Source organism: Athene noctua, chromosome 2 (genome assembly GCF_965140245.1).
Source record: "Athene noctua chromosome 2, bAthNoc1.hap1.1, whole genome shotgun sequence".
Classification (NCBI taxonomy): Eukaryota; Metazoa; Chordata; class Aves; order Strigiformes; family Strigidae; genus Athene; species Athene noctua.
Window position 1 is genome coordinate 59,380,310 of NC_134038.1, and position 19,843 is coordinate 59,400,152.

Sequence of the window (19,843 nt, forward strand, 5' to 3'; positions counted from 1 at the left end):
AGTCCCCATCACTGGAGGTGTTCAAGAGTAGAGTCAATTTGGAGCTTAAGAATATGCTGTAGGTGGGAACTGTGCTAGGAGAACGGTTGGACTAGATGATCTCCAGGGTCCTTTCCAACCTGGATGATTCTGTGATTCTGAGTAGAACAATTAATTGCTAACTCTAGTGCCTAGGAAAAGTGCATTCCTTAATTATGAGAATCCTCTGGTAAAGTTCAGCATAATGGTCTTAAAAGGGGACACTGAATTAATACTAAAATTACTTAATAAAGTCAATCCAGTGATATGGTTGAGTCATCCAGACCAAAATCAACAGGATTAATAGATTTTAAAACAAGCAGAGTAACAAACAGGTCTATATAATTCTGATAGTCTAAAGATCCATAAAAGGCTATTCTATTCCTAATTTCCTAAATTCTGTTCTATTTCTAATTTAGTTTATAACTCTTATATAAAACTGTTTCAGAAAGCTGATCAAAATATATTTCAAAGACCACCACTACTAAATAAGCAAATACTCTGTGTTGTCAAGTTGCTGGGAAAAATATAAGTGAATGATAGCCAAAGGAATTGGATATTTTTCTTCGGGTTTCCAAGCATATTTTAAAACTGCCTTGTGCTAATAATTTCTGCTTTAAATATTTTCTTTTGTAACTGGATCTTAGATTCCTTTCATTTTGTCAGTCACTTAGGCTTCAAGTTTAAATATGCAAGCACACAGAGCACAACAAAAGAACACACTAATCTTATTCTGTCAAAAGCAGATCTTATTTCTTATTCCCCAAGGTCAACCAAACAAGAACTGAGCTAAAACATTAAATACAGTGAAGCAAACATGCACATATTCTTATCTCTTGCTAAAATACAGACCTGAAATGTAGAAAAAACTCTGTGGAATATTTTTTCCTTTCTCAGAGCTTCAGCTGACTGTAAAAACTAACAAGTAAACACATTCCCTTAAATCCACATGAGCAAATTTTCAAAGACATTTCAACGCAACCCCTAATTTCACTGAAGTGGGTAGAACCACCTGACATTCTGCTGTACAATTGGCTAGTAATTTGTTCATTGCACAGTTTTACGGAAATCTAAGAAATGATGTGGTCAGTTCTGAAACTAATCACGCTCTTCTTGATAAATGAACTCCTTTGATAAACTCATGTCCTTTGGACTTTCAGCCCCTTGGCTCATTTGCAAGTACACTCACATAAATAGTTGTAGGTAGAACTTGGAATGTCTTTTTGAAGGCAAACCATTTTCCTGTTAAATACTGCACATCATAATCCATCTTTTTAAAGTGTATTGCTTTTTCTTTGATATATTTACTCCAGCTAAGTGTAGCCTTGAATATTGTAGCCTGCTGGACAAATTTCCTAGGAACTGTAACTGAAAAACTGGAGTTCTTTAAAACCTATTATCTGCAAAGAGACACAAGGGTAAAGAAGAAACTCATCATTTCAGCTGAAGCTCTGTAACTCTTTTATTGTTCCTATTGTCCTTTTAGTGTATCAAATTAACACTTTATCTTTTTGTTGTTGTTGTGGGTTTTTTTTTGTTTTGTTTTGTTTTTTTTGGTTTTTTTTTTAAGGACACAGTCTGGTGCTCATACTCCCAGAAAAACAATACTTCCATTTTAGTAAGATGGAAGTGGTAAACATGTAGCATAATGGACGAATAATGATAGCAAAATGAGTTTGCTGGTTTTCTTCGGAAAACAAAAAAGAAAATCAAGACAGGGTAAAGCCATGTCAGAACAAATTATATGCTAGCTCATTCTTCAAATGAGTTCTCTAGATTCAAGAAAGACCTTTCTACAATTGAGACCAAATTAGTAGTACTATTCTGAACAAGCTGTTGTACATCCTCACCTATCATGAAAGTGCTTCTGGTGCAGATGTTTCTGCAGGATTAATAAATTACATTTTTCTCTTATCTATGCCAAAACAGTATCAGGCCTCAAGAGGGAAAAGTTATCATATACCACACTGTACAGATAACTCAGGCTGAAAGAGTAAACCAGTCTTCCAAATTAGCCACACAAAAATATTCTGAGGGACTTCAGTCAGAAACACAGATAATATGGAAAGAAATGGGCAGACATTTGGAAAGATGTTTTTTTGCTACAACTACTTGTATATATGCATGCAGCAGCACATAAATGCATTTGTGCGCACACCTAAATAGGCAAAGCAGTTTGACAAGGGATTCTCACTTATATAATGTAGCCCCTTAGCAGAAAGAGAAATTAGTCACTAATATCTGCTCTTGCTCTTTCTGCATGAAAAAGGTCGTATTTTCACCCTCCTTTCCCTTCTTCTTGACTGAAATATTCAGTGCTGTCATTTCAATACCCAGACCATAAAATCTAGTCATTAGAAATTACTAAAGAAATTTTTGTCTGACACAGACAGTGTTTGAGTGATTGTCATATCAAATCCTCAATTATTGTCCAAGTACACATCACCAATATATTGCTACTCCAACATAACTCAAAACTGAAGGAGTGTAGGTTTTTTTGTTGTTGTTGTTGTTTGAATAAGATAGGGGAAAAAAGCATGCATCAAGCTGCAGAAAGAATAGTACTTTATTAACAAAACACCTGATAACATGCCAGTATCCCTCCAGTTTGTGCATCTCCTTCAATTAAAATTAAACCAAAAATTTTAAATTCTGTTTCTTAATGCATAACACTGAAAATCTGGTAGTGGCATTGAAATCCTTACAACTATGATAATACAGACTGAAAAGATGTCTGAATTTATTTAGCTAGAGCTAAACCTTCTTTTAAATTTTACCAACCAAGACGTTATGCAACAAATTTTAAAGTGCCTGAGTTGTTTTTTTTTAAATGGTTTCAAAAAATGCATACCATAACTGTAGGCAGATTTAATCTCATTGGAAAGATTACTCATTTATCTGTCAGAGAAAACAGAACACTGATATATCATTAATACAGTTTAGGCCTATATCCACAGTACTAGAAATTGTTCAAGAACAATAAAAGTAATAATAAAAAACTCAAAGTGACTTCAACAATAAAGAAAACTAAATTCCACGTAACAATGGTTGCAGTTTTGGCACGCTCATGGGGGACAGAAGGCTCACAAATCTGCTCTTCATTTGAGCACTCATTTATGGCACAGGTTGTTTGGATACTCAAGGTGATCATATACACCTGTAAACTAGTAGGACCTGTGGGAATATTGAATAGATTTAGATTAGTGTCCAAGAAATAAGGATATCTGAAAGTCAGATATTGTCAGAACACCAGGTTTAATAGCCTTGGTTCAGTAGTCATGGACAACACAGAAGAAGAAAGAAATCCACAATACATTAACAATATTATTTTCCTCTGGTCTGGAATCTCCTATCATACTGAGGCATGAGCCTTTCTCCTTTGAAGCTGTTCATAGATGAAAGCATGAAATGGAAATAAAGAATTCAACAGGTTTTCAGCAAAAATGCCACAGATTTACGAAACAAGTATATCTGTCTGAAGGTAAATTTAAACTCTGCTAAAAACTGTAAGCTCAAATCAGTACACTCTGAAATAACCTGGGGAGTAAGAGATAAAAGAGTCCTTAGGTTGTGGTCTGTGGAGAATTCATAGGTCAGATGGCAGTCTCTCCTCCTTGCTCCTGGTTCACTGAAGGGAAGAAGTGGTGAGAGACTCAGGTGGCAAAGAAGCATGTAGAGGATGCAGCAGAGGAGCGTAACAGATGGGTGTGGGAGACAAAATGAGGAGCAAAAGTGACAGCACAATCATTGCATTCTAGACAACTAAAAATACACAATACTTTTATATTTGTTTCCCTCGCTGCAGTTGCCAGAAAGATGTCACATAATCACAAGTAGAAGGGGAGGTAGCACATGCAAATAGAAGTCACATTGAAGGACATGCATTACCTGCTCTCTGCTTTAAATGAATCTCCTGTGTCTGAGAGTCAAAAGAGCCTCTGGTTTAGGAAATTTGTGACCTCATACAGAAAAGTCGTTTCCTCCAGTTCTTTTCTGATGTCTGAGAGTGTTAATAGAGTTGCCTTGGACAAGCTCAGCTCTTATAACAGATATAAATAAGAAATGTTTCTAGGATGTGAGCTACTCAAGACCTTCAAGGTGAAATCTTACACTTGGAATTGTATCAAATTCCAAGTTTTATTTTGTGAACAGAATCATTGCAAAATCCAAAAATTAAGGATTACTTATAGATACATGAAAATTTATCAGAAAACAGCTCAGATGTAATTTTTGTGGCTAATATGGTCCTGTAAATTAGCTATTTCCTGCTCTAGCTGTTGCTGTTAGAAGTCACTGAGAGGAGAAACTAGAACACAGGAAAACCATCTTTCTTTTTTTCAATGGTTAAAAAAATTAATCTGACAAATTGGGAATGTACCCGTGTTTCAGTATTGGTTTGGTATGTATAATAAATAGATACTGGATAAAATCTACAAGCATTTCTGGGAGCAAGGACCAGCATCTAAGTCTCTCAATCCTCAGCTAAACCTCACCATGACTAAATACAGAGACATAGTCTCCTTCCTATCACTTATTAAACCAAGTTCTTTGGAAAGGGCCACTGCTTCAGCAGGCTCTAAAAGAGCACACTTTTCTCCTGATTTCTCTATACATGGGGTGGACTAACCCACAACGGAAAGAACTGGTGTATAGCTGGAGATAAATTTGCATTAGCTGAAATTAAGCACATACTACACCTTCAGTTTGCTGAGCATGAGGAGAAATAGGTTCAAGTATGGTTCTGTGTTTTGTATTCCCCCTGAACCAGCTCAAAATATTTTCCTAGTTAGTATATTGCATTGGCTTCTTGGAGTTCTCAGTTCAGGATCAGAAGTTATTTACCCTTTTCTTTAAAAGAAAAAAAGATTACACCAACAGGAACAGTGAAAATATCCATTGTAATTTAATGGTAGTTTTATTATAGCCGAGGCACTTTAAGGACATAAGCAAAATAAGCTCCACAGGAAGAGATAGTATCTTTTACTGGATCAACAAATACAGCTGCAAGAGTACACAGATCTGGGGACACACTCCTGAAAGTTTCAAATGGAAACTGCCAGCTTGTCTAAAATATTTATTTACAAATTAAATATATGTATCAAAAAACATTATAGAAAGCTTGACTTTTAGCAAAGGAATTATCTCTTTCTTTAAAATAAAGATAAATATTCTGAAGATCTTGATAGCCAAAGAGTTTACCACCTAATCAAGTAAATTTAAGGTTGTTGGTTTTACTACATTTACACGATTTTGGATTTCTGATGTTTCACTCCACAAACTTAAACTGCATCATTTAACTGAAGGTTACTGGGTCTCCTCTCAGCTGTACTTCTGCAATACTAGTGTCTAACTTACAGAAAAGGTGCCAATAACATTTTTCTTTTGAAGTGTAGACTAACATGGGCATTTAAGTTAATGATTTTGCTCATACCTATCTGAGTTTATATATCCTTGTTAAGGCATTTCATTGTTTACATAATCAATGATCAGTAACTTTTATGTGGTATTGAACTGAAATTATGTTAAATGCTTAGCTTCTGCATATGTGTAGACTTACACACACATTGTATATCCATGGAAAAAATTGTGTATGTACTGAGGCCTACTACACAATGGAAGTTGCATTCTGAATACAAAAGATATGATTAAGTAAATAAATAAAAATGAAGTGTAAACAGATAGTATTACACTTATTTTTCATTCCAACTGTGACAAGGACTCTGTCTTCTCTTGAGTGTTAAGCAGGCATACCAATAGGAAGAATCTGTCTAAAATCTCAAAGACATATCATGAAATGGAATTGGCTAAAAATAATTTCAGGCCAAATCAAATTTTTACAACCAAATAGCAATCCCATGTAAGCTGTGCAGCCAGACCACTTTTACACAACAGCTTGTGTTACATCTGTTTTATTGTGACATCACTTTATTAGAACTGGTGCCTTGAAGAGGTGAACTGCAGGCTTAATGTCAATTCAGAAAAGGGGAGGAAGAACAAAGTGCTTTCTTCTGGATGATAAGTCAGAAATAAGAGAGACATATTAGTCTATAGCCCTTCCCATGGAAAACACTCTCTCCCAAATATCTTTGGTGAGGGGATCCTATGGCTTTCTTATCATATCACACATTTTTGAGTGTTATATGCTACTTTCTTTTGGTGTCAAATTAATTAGTATTTATTTTCTTTCCCTTCATCCTCAGCATCACAGGCATTTCTTAGGAGAACATACAGGTTTTCCACAGATTATTATTTACCCAGATTGTGGTAATATCTAAAAATGGCTCAGGCATAATCTGAATGCAGAAAACACAATCTCTGTTCTCAAGAGACAGCAAGCAATTGTAGCTCAGTAAGTATTTTTTTTTACTAGTAAAAAGCTGCAGATCTTTTGCTGCCCTGTCAGGGCAGGATCTCAGGTATCATCTAGGCTCACTGTGGTTGCAGCTGAGTTCAGCCAGGCTTGGCAGTTGCTGAGAGGAGCAGCCCCTGTGGGCTTCCTTTTGTTAATTTTGCTCAGTGATCCCCAATAAAAGGTACAGTCTTGGCTGAGGCAGGGACTAGGTGACAAACATCAGCCCTGATGAGGCTGGAGGAGGCCACTCTGGCTTTAGATGAGAGCCCCTGAGGGAAATAGGGGTTGTAAGAAAAAAAACATATAAAAGTAGCCCCAGTTGGAAGATCAGAGAGAAAGAAATCTGATCATGATCATCATACTGCTCCCAGCAAAGACCTCGGTGTGCTTGTTGCTATCCCCTCCTATTCCCCAACACTTTATGAAGACTGAAACCATCAGCCTTTGGATGCAAAGGGACACAGAATGGGTGAGAACCACACTACAAAAGAAGTAAATACTAGGAAAGATTTGTGTGTGTGTGTGTGTGTGTGTGTGTGTGTGTGTGTGTGTGTAGTAATTTAAACGGTATTATTAGGCTTTTCTGTATTAACAAAATAAACTGTGCTGTTAGTCTGTTAAATTACTGTTTGAACTAACAGTAACATTTTAGCCTATGTATATATTTTGTCCCCTTCTGCACACAAGATTTTGAGCCTAAAAAAGTAAAGCAGAATCAAATACTATTTTTGCATACTGCATAGTTAGAAAATAATTTCTTGCTTTGATAGTTTCTTGGGGGCATGATAACAAAATAGGTCTTCAAAGAGAAGAAGGTAGAAAAGAGTTCCTGAGTAGAACTTAAGAACTAAGTATTGTGGTGGAAAATCTGTGGGCCCTTATCTTATTTGGCCCTCAACATGACATTGACTCTACCCCATTTTCTGAGCATGTGATTGTAACATGTATGCCATACTTCAGATCTCTGCCTATTAAATGGAAATAGGTACAACCCAGAACAATGGGATTTTTTAATAAAGATAAGAAATAATAATGGAAAAAGGCCTTGTAATGGGGATGAAGTAAATGCATGTTATTCTGGGATGCTGGTGGTTTTTTCCAGTTCAGGAAAGATTTTTCCACTGATTTTTTACAGATTCAGTGGGAAAAGATTTTATAGGCAAAAATGAGAAAGTAAGAAAGATAAAATTATGAAGGCATTTTTAAGAATGCAGTATGTGGTTAAGTATCCTCTAGTACACTCCCCAAATGTGATCTTTCTATGCGGTACTTTAATGCAGCTAAAGGCAAAGACCGGCAGACTGTGCTGCCAAGCTGGGAAATTTTAGCCTGGCAAACAACAACTTTGAAATGAATTTATATGTTCGTGGTAGATAACAAACTAAATGTGAGTTCTAAAAAAGGAGACTTAGAAATATAAAGAGGGAAATCTTCTGTAAAATTAAGGGGCAATATCATCATCTTAGCATAGGTACAAACACTGCTGAAATGCAGTGCTCTTGGTGGTACTTGAAATTGAGGAAAGTTCATAGAAAATCCAGAATGATTAAAAGATTTGGAAACAGCCCCTCTTGAAGGTTTTAATCTGCTTATCAAAGACATAAAGGGATAAATTTAAGGGGGGCAGTATATGTGTTTGCATGTGTGGGTGAGTGACTGTCTTGCATACTAGAAGTATGTCCTGGCAAGCAAAACTTTGATAAAGGGTTCTCTAATATAGTAGACAAAAGTGTAACAAAATTCAACGGCTGGAAGCTGAAGCAAGACAAATTTAGAGTGGTAGAATAAGGCTCTAATTTTTAACAGTGAAGATAATTAACTAGTGAGTACCTTGATGAAATTGTGGTTGATTTTCCCTGAAAAATTCAGTTAAGACCCAGCATATTTTTCTTAGCAAACTCTTAATTCTGCTGGAATTAATTCTGGTAAATCTATAATTTTTGTTATTTAAGGGGTCATATTAGATTATCATAAAAATAATTTCTGACTTTGACACCTGGGTTCAATACTAATTTATCTCATGTTCTCATTGTTGTCTCATACAAACATTTTCTTTTACCCTTTTTCTTCTAAACTCCCTTGTGTATAAGCCCCTAATTTCTAATTTCTCTATCTGCTGGCCTCGGCTCCCTTCTCTTGGGCCTCTACATCTTCACATGTGCATTTGATTCGTTGGTTCACAACCTGTGCGAGAGCAAGTCAGTAGATACAAGCAGTAAGAGGTCAATTATGTTTTGCCAAAAATATTTCTTCTCTGAAGAGCTAGAGGCTAACTTGCATTAGCTAACATAAATAGCAGGGATCTGAGAGTAGGCTGGAAGTGATTAGAAAAATTATTTCAGTGTGCAAAGTTTTTCTAACTTTGATTTTATTAATTGCCATCTCTTTTTTAGAAGTGATGTATCTCTGGAACCTCTATCTCCAGTGGTCACGAATATGGGAAATTTTCAGTGAATTAGATTTTTCATTTAGTGGCCTTAGAATGGCCTGTTTTAAAACAGAAAGGAAACCTTTACTACAGCAGAAATGCTGCTCTGATATAAGTTTTCTGAACAGTAAATTAATTGATGGAGGTCCAGATTAGGTCTACTCTGTCAGGTGCAATGGTAACAGCTAAACAAAAGCATCCCATAGCCTTAGGTCTGATAGTCTGTTAAATGAATTTGTATGCACACGAGAAGTGTCTTTCTGAAACATGAAGATGCCCAAGAGAGAGACTCTGGAAAGGTTTTACAGACATTTAATAGTTCAAGACATTATTTGTTCAATAACGAAAGAAAAAAGGTTTAGAGAGCAATCAGATTTTCATGGACAAAAGCTAGGCTCTTGTCCTGAGGGGAGAAAGGATTATAGGCAGTGATTTTTGTATGTGTCAGGAAGAGATGCAAAAAAAGGGTTTGACAGCTGGAGAAGCAGGAGAAGAGAAAGAGCTGCTCGTTCTATCTCATGTATTTTGTATGCTTTTATATTCTGTTTCCTTTGAGTGTGATTTCTAGCTCTTTCCTCCTCTCTCTGTTAAATTGTTTCATTCTTTTTTACACTCTTCTTAGCACAAAAAAAGAATACTTTTTCATGTTCCTGCTCAGTGCTTTCTCTGTCCCACTGTTGTACACCGCTCTCAGTATTGCACTTTTTGCAAGTGCATCTCTATTTTGGTCACATCTGTGTTCACATGACTGCTGTAGTCTCCCCCGAAGTCTGCTGCATATGTTCTACTGGCTGTGCAGAAGCTAGTGAGAACTGATCACAAGCATGAATATCCACCCCCCTGCCCTGGAGGAAGTGGGTACTTGCCTGCACCTAAAAGTAGTTAACTGTTCCCCAAGTAGCATGAACACTTCTTGAAATCCCCCAAAGGACTTGAAACACATTTGATTCTCCAATTGTGTTGTCTCATATTTTCATGTTGTTTCTGGTCTTCAAAAGTGCACTAAGAAATCTACACTAAGACTGGCCAGCCTGGTAACCATGTGGTGATGGTGTGGCCAGAGAGCTGATTGTGCATTGGGAAGAATGCCTTGAAGTGAGAACTCCAAGAATTCTAGCAGTTCCAATACAAAGGGGCAGATACTAACTTCCAAGGCCTCTTACAATTGCACTATTTCTTCCACCTGAAAGCACTACTGTTTTTTAATAAAAATGAAAAAGAACACAGATGTTAACTGTAGCAATGCTTTTTAGTTTAGCCCATTCACGAGTCTGTTTAAGCCAAATGATGGAACTGAATCTCAGCTACTGCCCTGGAGTTGCTGTATACCAGCAAAATCTTTTGAGTATAAACAAATTATTTTTGCATGTGGGAGGGTGGTGGGACCAGAAGGTGTCTTTTACTTTTGACAGGGATTAGGATGATTCTTGTGACATAATGCTTTTTTGGCCTGGCAAAAAATTCTCAGCCTTGGCCTCTTAAATGTCATGGAGTTTTCATAGGAAAGATTTTTATTAGGAAATGTCAAAGCAAATATCTAAGCATGGGATAGCTCAAAGCTGCCTGTCATACATACAATATTGATGGATTCTTGGCTGTGTCTTTTGTTAAGTAAATGAGAATACTGGCTTCATGAATTGTGGTTACATGTCTAAATGCAAGATCTGCCCACGCAAAACCTGTGTTGGAACTTTCTAAGCTGACATGGTCGATAGAAGTGAGAAGTTCTGATTTAAAATAAAGAATCAGGACATCTGTTTCAAGTTTCATGCTTTTGGGGGGAAATGATGGAGGGGGAACACATTAATGTGACAAATACTGATCAATCTATTTCAAATTTTACTTTGATGATAAAGATACAAAGTGAAGATTCTAAAATACTTGCCACTTTTCCACAAATGCAAATATTAGATATATCTTAACCCTTTATTTCAAATTTAGAGTTTAACTTTTCTCAGTATGATTTAGGTATACTGAGTGGAATCTGGGAATGAGAAGCAACAGTTCTTCTAAAGGTTACATCAAGAATATATATTTGGACTAAATTATCATTGTAGGTCCCGACTGAACTATTCTAAGAAGGAATATTCACACAGTGATATAGATAATGGACTTCTTGGTGCCAATACAAAGAAAGAAAAATACAGCTGAGTACCAGCATAAATGCTAATGCAACTGCTTAACTGTGTATGGGTTTCTGAAGACAGAAGTATCATTGTTAAGCCTGTTTTCCATTTGATCCTTGTATAGATGGCATGTGTGCTGCCAGGGATATGAATTTCTGAAGAAATACCTCGAACATAAACTCTTACACTACTAAGTTACAAGGCCAGTTAATCAGCATTTTAATCATTGGGCTATCATTCTCCTAATTATCATCTTCTAAAGTGTTCTTAAGAAAGATTTCAAATGACACAGTAGAGATATTTTATACAACATTTTTCATAAAATCAAACTATGAACAAAATTCTTGGTCCCAATAGAGATTCTCTTGACTACCCTTAGTTTAACCTGTTTCAGCTAGTTATCTACTTTTCCTAAATGGAAAGATGCCTATCACCTCATCATCTGTGTTACCAAAAACGCTTCTACAATAGTTCAAAACAAGTGTAAGAAGCCAAACGTAGCTTTGCTGATGTGATATCCTTGATATCCTTCTATGATAAGGGCACCTGCCTAGTGGATAAAGGGAATGTAGTGGATGTAGTTTTTCTGGATTTTAGTAAGGCTTTTGCTATTGACCCTCATAGCATCTTTCTGGACAAGTTGTCCAACTGTTGGATGAGTGGGCTCATGTGCTGGGCAAAGAACTGGCTAAAGAGCAGGACTCAAAGGGTTCTAGCAAATAGGGCTATATCTGGCTGGTGACTGGTTACCAGCAGTGTTCCTCAGGGTTTAATTCTATGGACAGTCCTTTTCAATATATTTATCAATGATTTGGATGCAGGATTTGAATGCACCATTAGCAAGTTTGCTGGTGATTCCAAACTGGGAGGTGCTGTTGATTCTCTCGAGGGACAAGATGCCTTGCAGAAAGGGATCTAAATATATTGGAACATAGGGCAGTGACTAATGGGATGAAGTTTAAAAAGTCCAAATGCCAGATTCTATACCTAGGAAGGAATACTGCCTGGTACAAGTATAAACTGGGAGAGGAGTGGCTGGAGAGCAGCTTTACAGAAAGGGACCTGGGTCTGCTGGTCAACATCAGGCTCAATGAGTCAACCATGTGCCCTGGCAACCCAGAGAGCACACCACATCCTGGGGTACACCGAACACAGCATAACCAGCCCATCAAAAGATGAGATCCCGCTGTATTCTGTATTGCTGCAGCTTCACTTTGAGTACTGTGTGTAGTTCTGGGACCCATAATTTAAGAAGGATGTGAAAGTCCTTGAATGCGTCCAGAGGAGAATAACAAAGCTGGTGAAAGGGCTGGAAGGAAAGTCCTGTGAGGAGCAACTAAGCACTTTGGGTTTGCCTAGTTTGAAGAAAAGGGGGTTGAGGGACAATCTCATTGCTCTCTGCAGCTTCCTGAGGAGGAGAATTGGAGAGGGTGGTGCTGAGGTCTTCTTCCTGGGATCCAGTGATAAGACATGTGAGAATGGTTCAAAGCTACATCCATCAGAGAAGGTTTAGACTGGACATTAGGAAGCATTTCTTTACCGAGAGGCTACTCAAACACTGGAACATACTTCCTAGACAGGTGGTCGATGCCTCCTGCCTGTCAATGTTTAAAACGCATTTTAACGAGAATCTTAATTACATGCTTTAATCTTTGGTCAGCCTGAAGTGGTCAGGCAGTTGGACTAGATGATCATTGTAGGTCCCTTCCAACTGAAATATTCTATATTCTATTCTGTTATCCCATCCCATCCTTTCTTTCACTCCTCCCTCTCACAGCTGCTGTGCAGTGTTTTACCCTTTCTTAAATCTGTTTCCCAGAGGTGCCACCATCTTGGCTGAGGGGGCACAGCTGTGCTTTGTGATGGGTCTGTTGGAGCTGGCTGGAACCAGCTGGAACTGGCTGTGTGTCCAGTTTGGGGCAGCCCCTGGCCTCTTCCCTTAAGAGCCACCACTGCAGCCCCTCTGTTGCAAACACCATTACCCCATGGAGGCACAAAATCCTCAGTAAACTGTCACCTCTGTCCAAAATTATATAATTTTACAGTATTAATACACATCTTAATCTTACTAGAGGGGAGAATTAATTTTTAAAGAAGATGCTTTGAGAAATTTCTAGAAACAAAGAAACCAATTTTATGCATCAAAAGACAAATCATAGTAGGAAGCACCAGTGAATCTAAATAATGTTTCTGCTTTGACATATTTAAAGTTAATTAAACCTATGATTTCTTGAAAAAGTCAAATCTTTCCCTCCTCTCTGTGTATGGAGTTTAAAATAATTTGATAAATATCAGTCTTAAGCAAAAGCTATAGGAGAATGGAATGACAAATAATCTCACATTTCCTCTAGCATTTCATTTATCATTCAGGTGAATTTAATTAAAGGCAAAAAACAATTCCAGCAAAAAATAACGTATGAATATTTCTAAGTGGGGAAATGCTTTGAGTTATCATAATAAGTCTTGCTTTTCTCCAGTAATTTTCAAAGTCTGTTACATGTTTTCTCTCCCCCTTTTGGATTCATGATTTTATTGAGGATTTTGCTCTGCCCAAAATGTGTACTTAGGCTAGAGATGACACTGTCCAGGCCACTTTGAATGAGACTTCACTGTTTTTTCTTTGCTGCACTGTACACAAAGTTCACTGAAAGTGTTTGTTTGTGTTGTTGCAAGGGATACACTAACTACGCTGAGCTAGCATATCTATTTCTATTTCACAGCTCCACTAATAATTTGCTAAACTGGTGTAACATGGTTGCATTTAATTTAGTACCATTAGTATAAAAGTATTTTCAGTTCTGATGAGTCTTTGTATTCTTCACCTTATGAAATAGATTCAGGCAAACTCATTTAATAAGTGATAAAGTGTTTCTCTAGTGACATGCAAAATAGATATATACAGTGCTTTTAAACCCTGCCATGAATTCCCGCATACCACCTTAATTTCCAAAACTTGTGAGTTACATCTGAAATAGGCTTGACAAGTACACACAACTTGGCAACATGTTACTGCAGTGCTATTTTCTTTGTCAGTGGTGTGGTACTTTGGAGTGTGTTGGTGGGGCATAGCAATGAAAATTGTGGGGGCTCATATGACCTTTTCCTCCTCTGAGATTCCTCTAAAAGAATTAAAAAGAGGTAAACCTTAATATAAATTCAAAATGAGCCATTGCTCTTGTCATTCTAAGTCTCGCTGAAGGAGCTTTTCTTGGGAACATTCATTAACAGGTCAGAAGATTTTAAATTGCCCCCTCAAATCTGTATTACATCTTTAGAAGAGCTTTTGATAATTTGGGAATATTGTGGTGAAAAATCCACTAGGAGGTACCTGTCCATTGTAAAGAAACTTTGCAATAAAGTTGTACAGTTGTATTTTGTAAATGTACAGTAGAAAAGAAATTCATGAATACTTCAAACAGAAGCCTTTAAATAATAAATGTCACAATTCCATTTCCACTATTAATAGTTTATGTAGAGCTTCGTATTTTAAGATTACATTTATTTAGTTTTGGTCTGCTGCATGACTTTCGTAACGCCCACACTTATGCAAATCTTATCCATGGAATGCAAAATACAGCTGTCATATATATGTTACTCATTGTTCCTGATCTACTTCTGTGTTAAATGCATTAGCTAAACAATAGGACAAGCTTTAGTATAATTATGTTAATCAGGTTATGATTTCAAAGTACAAAAATGAAATGTGACACTATACAATAGTGTTTGATTTGAAATATGTCCAAATTGCTATTGCACTGTACTTTTGTAAAGATTTAAAAAAAAAAAATCAAATAAAGGAGAAGTTTATATAGGGGAAAAGTCCTTTTTTAAATGCAACAAAAATTTGAGAAGTATTTTATCTATGGGAATAAAAATGTAAAATGATTTTACACAAAGCAAAATGAGCCCTCTACAAAAGGCCACTACTAAGATGAGACATTGCTTATCCATCTTTAAAGTCCACCATCCTAAAAATTAATCTTTGCATTAATGCTCTGTCATTTTCCCCTTTTTCCACATTTTGTGTGTGTCCTAGAGAAAGAAAATGGGAATAATTACCTTTTAAAATGTTACATAATTAAATGTAATGTATATGAAATGTATGAATGTAATGTATAACAGAATTATAACAAGTGTTCTAAATAAATTTTTGAAAGCACTGGGAAATTAGAATGGTACTGCCACTCAGGAAGCATTCCTTTTTTTTTCAAATGAGTATAAAATAAAGTTATTTTATTTGTAAATCCAAGCAAGATTTATTATTTTTTAAATTCAGGTCATCCTATCTCAAGTAATCATCTTTTACCATAGAAATAAATATTCTTCCATTTGCAGGATTATGCAGGATACCAATTGGTTAGGCTTCTTATTTTATTTAGAGTGTTAGAGTGTTTCATTAACAGAGAGATTTGGTAATTGTTAATTTATGATTAGAACTATTGTTTCATGATCAATATTTGTGTACTTGAAGTGGTAACTTTTGAAAATGCAACAGAAATCTAATTCCAATCAAGACTGTGTGAGAATGTACAAGAGCTGTGAAAGAGTGCTTGTTAAATATGGCTCTGTGGATTTTTTCTCCAAAAAGAGAGATGCTGTACGTTCATGTGAGAACAATAACTCATGAGTTGATTAGAAATTTCCTTTGTAGTTCCAAAGTTTGAGGTATGTTTTAGCCTGTCACATCCTCGCTTTGGTGGGATCCCAGGAAGGAAACCACAGGGCAAGAAAATGGCATCTTAAGTTGGAAAGGTTTCATGTCTCATAGAAAAATGAAAATATTAATTCTGCAAGGTACTTAATATTATCTTGGCTCCCACCTCCACCATTTCTGAGAGGCACAATATAGATAACAGCTTCACAGATACACTTTAAATGACAATTCATTGAGAATGGTCTGAGATTCTTGGAGAAAATTATAAGTACACTTTGTACTGCTTGATTTGTTAATTGAAGTAATTTAGAAGTGTTGCACAAAACTTTCAGTGTGCTCCCTAAATCAACTTATTTTATTTCATGAACACCAATAGAATTTGCAATGCTGATGCAAACAGGAGTGAGATTTCCCACCTGGCAGATGGTCCACCACAACTGAAAACTCATGAGCAGAGCAGTATGAAAGGAGTCTCTCACACAGCTGAAAGCTGTAATTTAAAGAGTCTTTCTTATCAACAGAATTAGATACCTAATATTCAAGTCTCTTGGATATCTAGCTTTTGAAATAGCTTAAAGGTATAAATAAGATACTAATATTTCATTGAAAAGAATGACCTTCACTGATCTATATGCCTCAGGCGAAATCTAATTCTTAGTTATATCTGCAGAATGCTATTCAAGTAAATAGGGTAATAAGGACATAGCTGAGAGACAACCTGAGTGATTTTTTAACAGCCAAATTTCAAGTAAGATGTACTTTAGAAAGAATTTCAAGCTGAAGAGTCTTTTCTTCGACTAAAGACTATCTCACTTTTTGATCAGTTTGGTTGGTTGTTTGGTGTTTGTGTTGTGGGGGTTTTTTTTGTTTGTTTTTTTTTTTTTTTTCCCCACAAACAGTTTTGTCTTTGCTAAGTAAGTAGAAAAGTGATTCTTGCTGGACAAAAAGAAGTGGCTGGAATTTTTAATGAAAATAATGTAAGTGATTTCATTCTACTTTCACAAGCAAATTTACTCATGGAATTTCAGAGGGCACTGAGCAAACACAAAGCCAGTAAGAGGAAATTAGTATGATGAAAGAAATAGTCAAACAAAGCAGAAGTCAAATTAGTGTCTCATTTTTGCCCTGGATAGATATCAGGAAGTCAAGACTTGAGGAAGAGTAGAATTTATTAAATGTCACAGTGGTTTTAATATGGTTATCATGAGTAAAGCACTATTTTCCATTCTGCCATTTTATGTAATTCTGAAATAGGATTAAATCAAGTCCCATCAAACTGGAAAACTAGAAAGATATCAAGCGCACACTCTAGGTATCTGAGGCAACATTAGAGCTCTTGGGTAGCACATCAGAAAGATTCCAACTGGGAATGTTAGATCAAGAGTCCTTAAATTAATTGGACTTCATTCATGCCAGGGTTATAAATTCCTGGATGACTTGGATACTGGTTATTCCAACACGAGACACTTTCACTGTTTTCTGTTGGAGCCATTCCATTTTAGGTAAATAATATATATTCTTTGGTGGAGATACTTTTAGGTTGTTCTCCAGCATCCCTAGTCATTTGACTATGAAGTTACTCTCTCATTTTGTCTCTCTGGCCCACTGCAGTTATGTTTTATATAACATGAAAATCCTCTGCCTGGTGAGGGAGAGACTGATTGTCTTCACATCTATATCACCTAAAACTTTCAAGGTGGATTTGAATTTGCTGAACTGATGAAATTTCCCAAATCTCTGACACACTTTCTGTGTGGGGCTAGCTTGCGACCTGCAGACATTTCCACTTTCTGTTTTGTTAGCGCCTGAAAATCTTTTTCAGGGAGGGGAAGTATTCACTTCTGATAATTTCTGGTTTTCACATAACTTCATTTACAGGTGAAAAGGCATGGTGCTGGAAAATTCCCAACAAGCTCTAGTTACATACATAGTCTGAGATCAGATGTCTTCTTGTCTCTGATGAGGCATTGCAGAACTTTGTCACTTTATTCTGGGAGATAAATAAGGAATTTGAATCAACAGCAAGATTATCTTGGGTCTTAAACCTTCTTCTAAATCCCCGTATAACTTTATACCCTCTGAGATTTATGAGGCAAAAGAAGCTGACTATTTCTGGATGTTTTTTTAACAGCCCTAAACACAAATAATTTTTAATTTGATTATTTTGAAAATGCTATATTACAGATTCATTGGGGAATACCTATAAGGTTTTGGAAAACTAGCACTTTTCACCAAAATAAATACAGTGCTTTCCAGATCCAGAGGACTGATCTTGGTAGACTCATCTTCTAATACTTCGCAAAATAATGATGATTCTTTAAATAAGATACTTTGTTCTATTAGAACATTTGTGATTTTTATGACAGTTTTCTTCAACTATTCCAGTTCTGTGTAGTATAGAACATACAAATAAATAAAAAGCGATGGGATGGGAGGAGAGACTTAATTGGTGTGCTTTGTCAGAGTCTCCAGTTTATCCATGTACTTTGCTCATAATAGACCACTTTTTTTTTTTTTTTTTTTTTAAAAAAATGTTTCAGGCACTGTGAATGAAATGACTAAGTTAACCTGTTTTCTTGGATATATCTGATATATTCACAAAGATTAAACCATGACCATTTAAGAGATCTAGCCAGGCATAACATTTTCCAGTATTTCTGCTGTATGGAATGTGAATTCATGTCTCTACTCCACCAGAAAAATGAAAATCCCAAGAGAATCTATTTTCGAAAATGCATATATCTATAAAGAGTGTTCTGGTTTAGATGTAGTTCTATTAAGCACTTCCATAAGGAAAAAAACCATTTTACTTAGGAGTTGTTCTAAATTAGTTGCCCAAGGGCAAGTAGGATTGTATTTGAAGGGATTTTTTTCCCGTTATGACAGTGATTTATTAATTTTAATGTTAACTTCCCATGCTCTCCCTCGTAAACTGGAAATATTCTTTGGTTTATGACAATTTATCAGGAGCTGGGAATTGACCTTGAATCTCCCTGGTGAATGTCCTGTTTCTCTAATAGTACTGGACTACTGCGAAGGCGACGGGTAAGAGGACTCTAAAAAAAAGGAAGTCCTTGGTTTATGTCCCTGTTTTTGAACCATCACCACTTATAAATGCACCCAGCCCAAAAGTGGAAATTTCCATTTTATGTAAATGCATTGGTGTTTGAAGGGTATGTTAAGGCAAACTGAAATGTTGTTATCTGTTTCTGGTGTGAGTTGTGCCTGTTTCAGAAAGAGTGTACCTTGCCTTAATTTTTCATCTACAAGAATTCTAGGTTTAATTGTAAAGTCCAGGTTAGTTTCTTTGAAATTTTTTTTCTCTATATTTTAACATCTGGGTTCAGTTTATCAACAGTTTTATTTTTTATCAATATTTGTAGTGGAGTCTCACTAAACAACTTCTACATCACACATATGCAGAACTACCATCACTGATAGATCTCTCTTCCCACCCCTATCTCTCTCTCTCTCACTTACCTACTGTATCACACAAAGCAGTGTTGGGAAAGCTTTTAAAGGACTAAAATCTTTAAAGTTTAAAGAAAAATTTAAAAAGAAGACAATCAAAGAAAAAGACAGACCAACAATAGACCACTGCAACTTGAAGAACAATGAGATCCTCCGTTTCAGCTCTTATTTAAGATATCACATCTGGCAAACTGATATTAAAAGAGTCAAACGTTTTCTAATTTTTTTTTTCTTTGCCTTCCTTTCTTTTGTAGGGACTAAGCTAATCTACTTTGTATTTTGCAATCTGCCAGTACCTGCATGCAGGTGCACAGTTTACCAGAAGAAGAAGAGTGCATATTGGAGATGGCATGGGAGAAAAGACCTTGTGTCCAAATTACACTATAAACCAACAACACCACAAAACCAAAGCAATCCCTTTCCTGCTCTATTGCTTTCAGATGAGTGCTGCTTTATGTATGTAGGAAAGTCTTGAAAGCCAGAGCTGGTATTGCTACAGCACTATTTCTCAAACTGTGCACAGTGCAAAGCACTTCATGGAAGCTGAGACATTGTCCTGAGAGTGTCAGAGTATTTTAGGGCTTTTTTTTTTTCTTTTTTTTTTTTTTTTTTCTTTTAATTGACAAGATCATCTCAGTCCAGTATCTCATATCTGTGGAATAGGAAGAATTGCAACCTGCCTGGAGCTTACTGATTGTGCTCAGCTACAAACCAGAATAGACTAATGCAGCTAAAAGCATGCTCATACTGCCATTGTAGCAGTATTCAGTATGAATAGTAATAAAGTTAGTTTT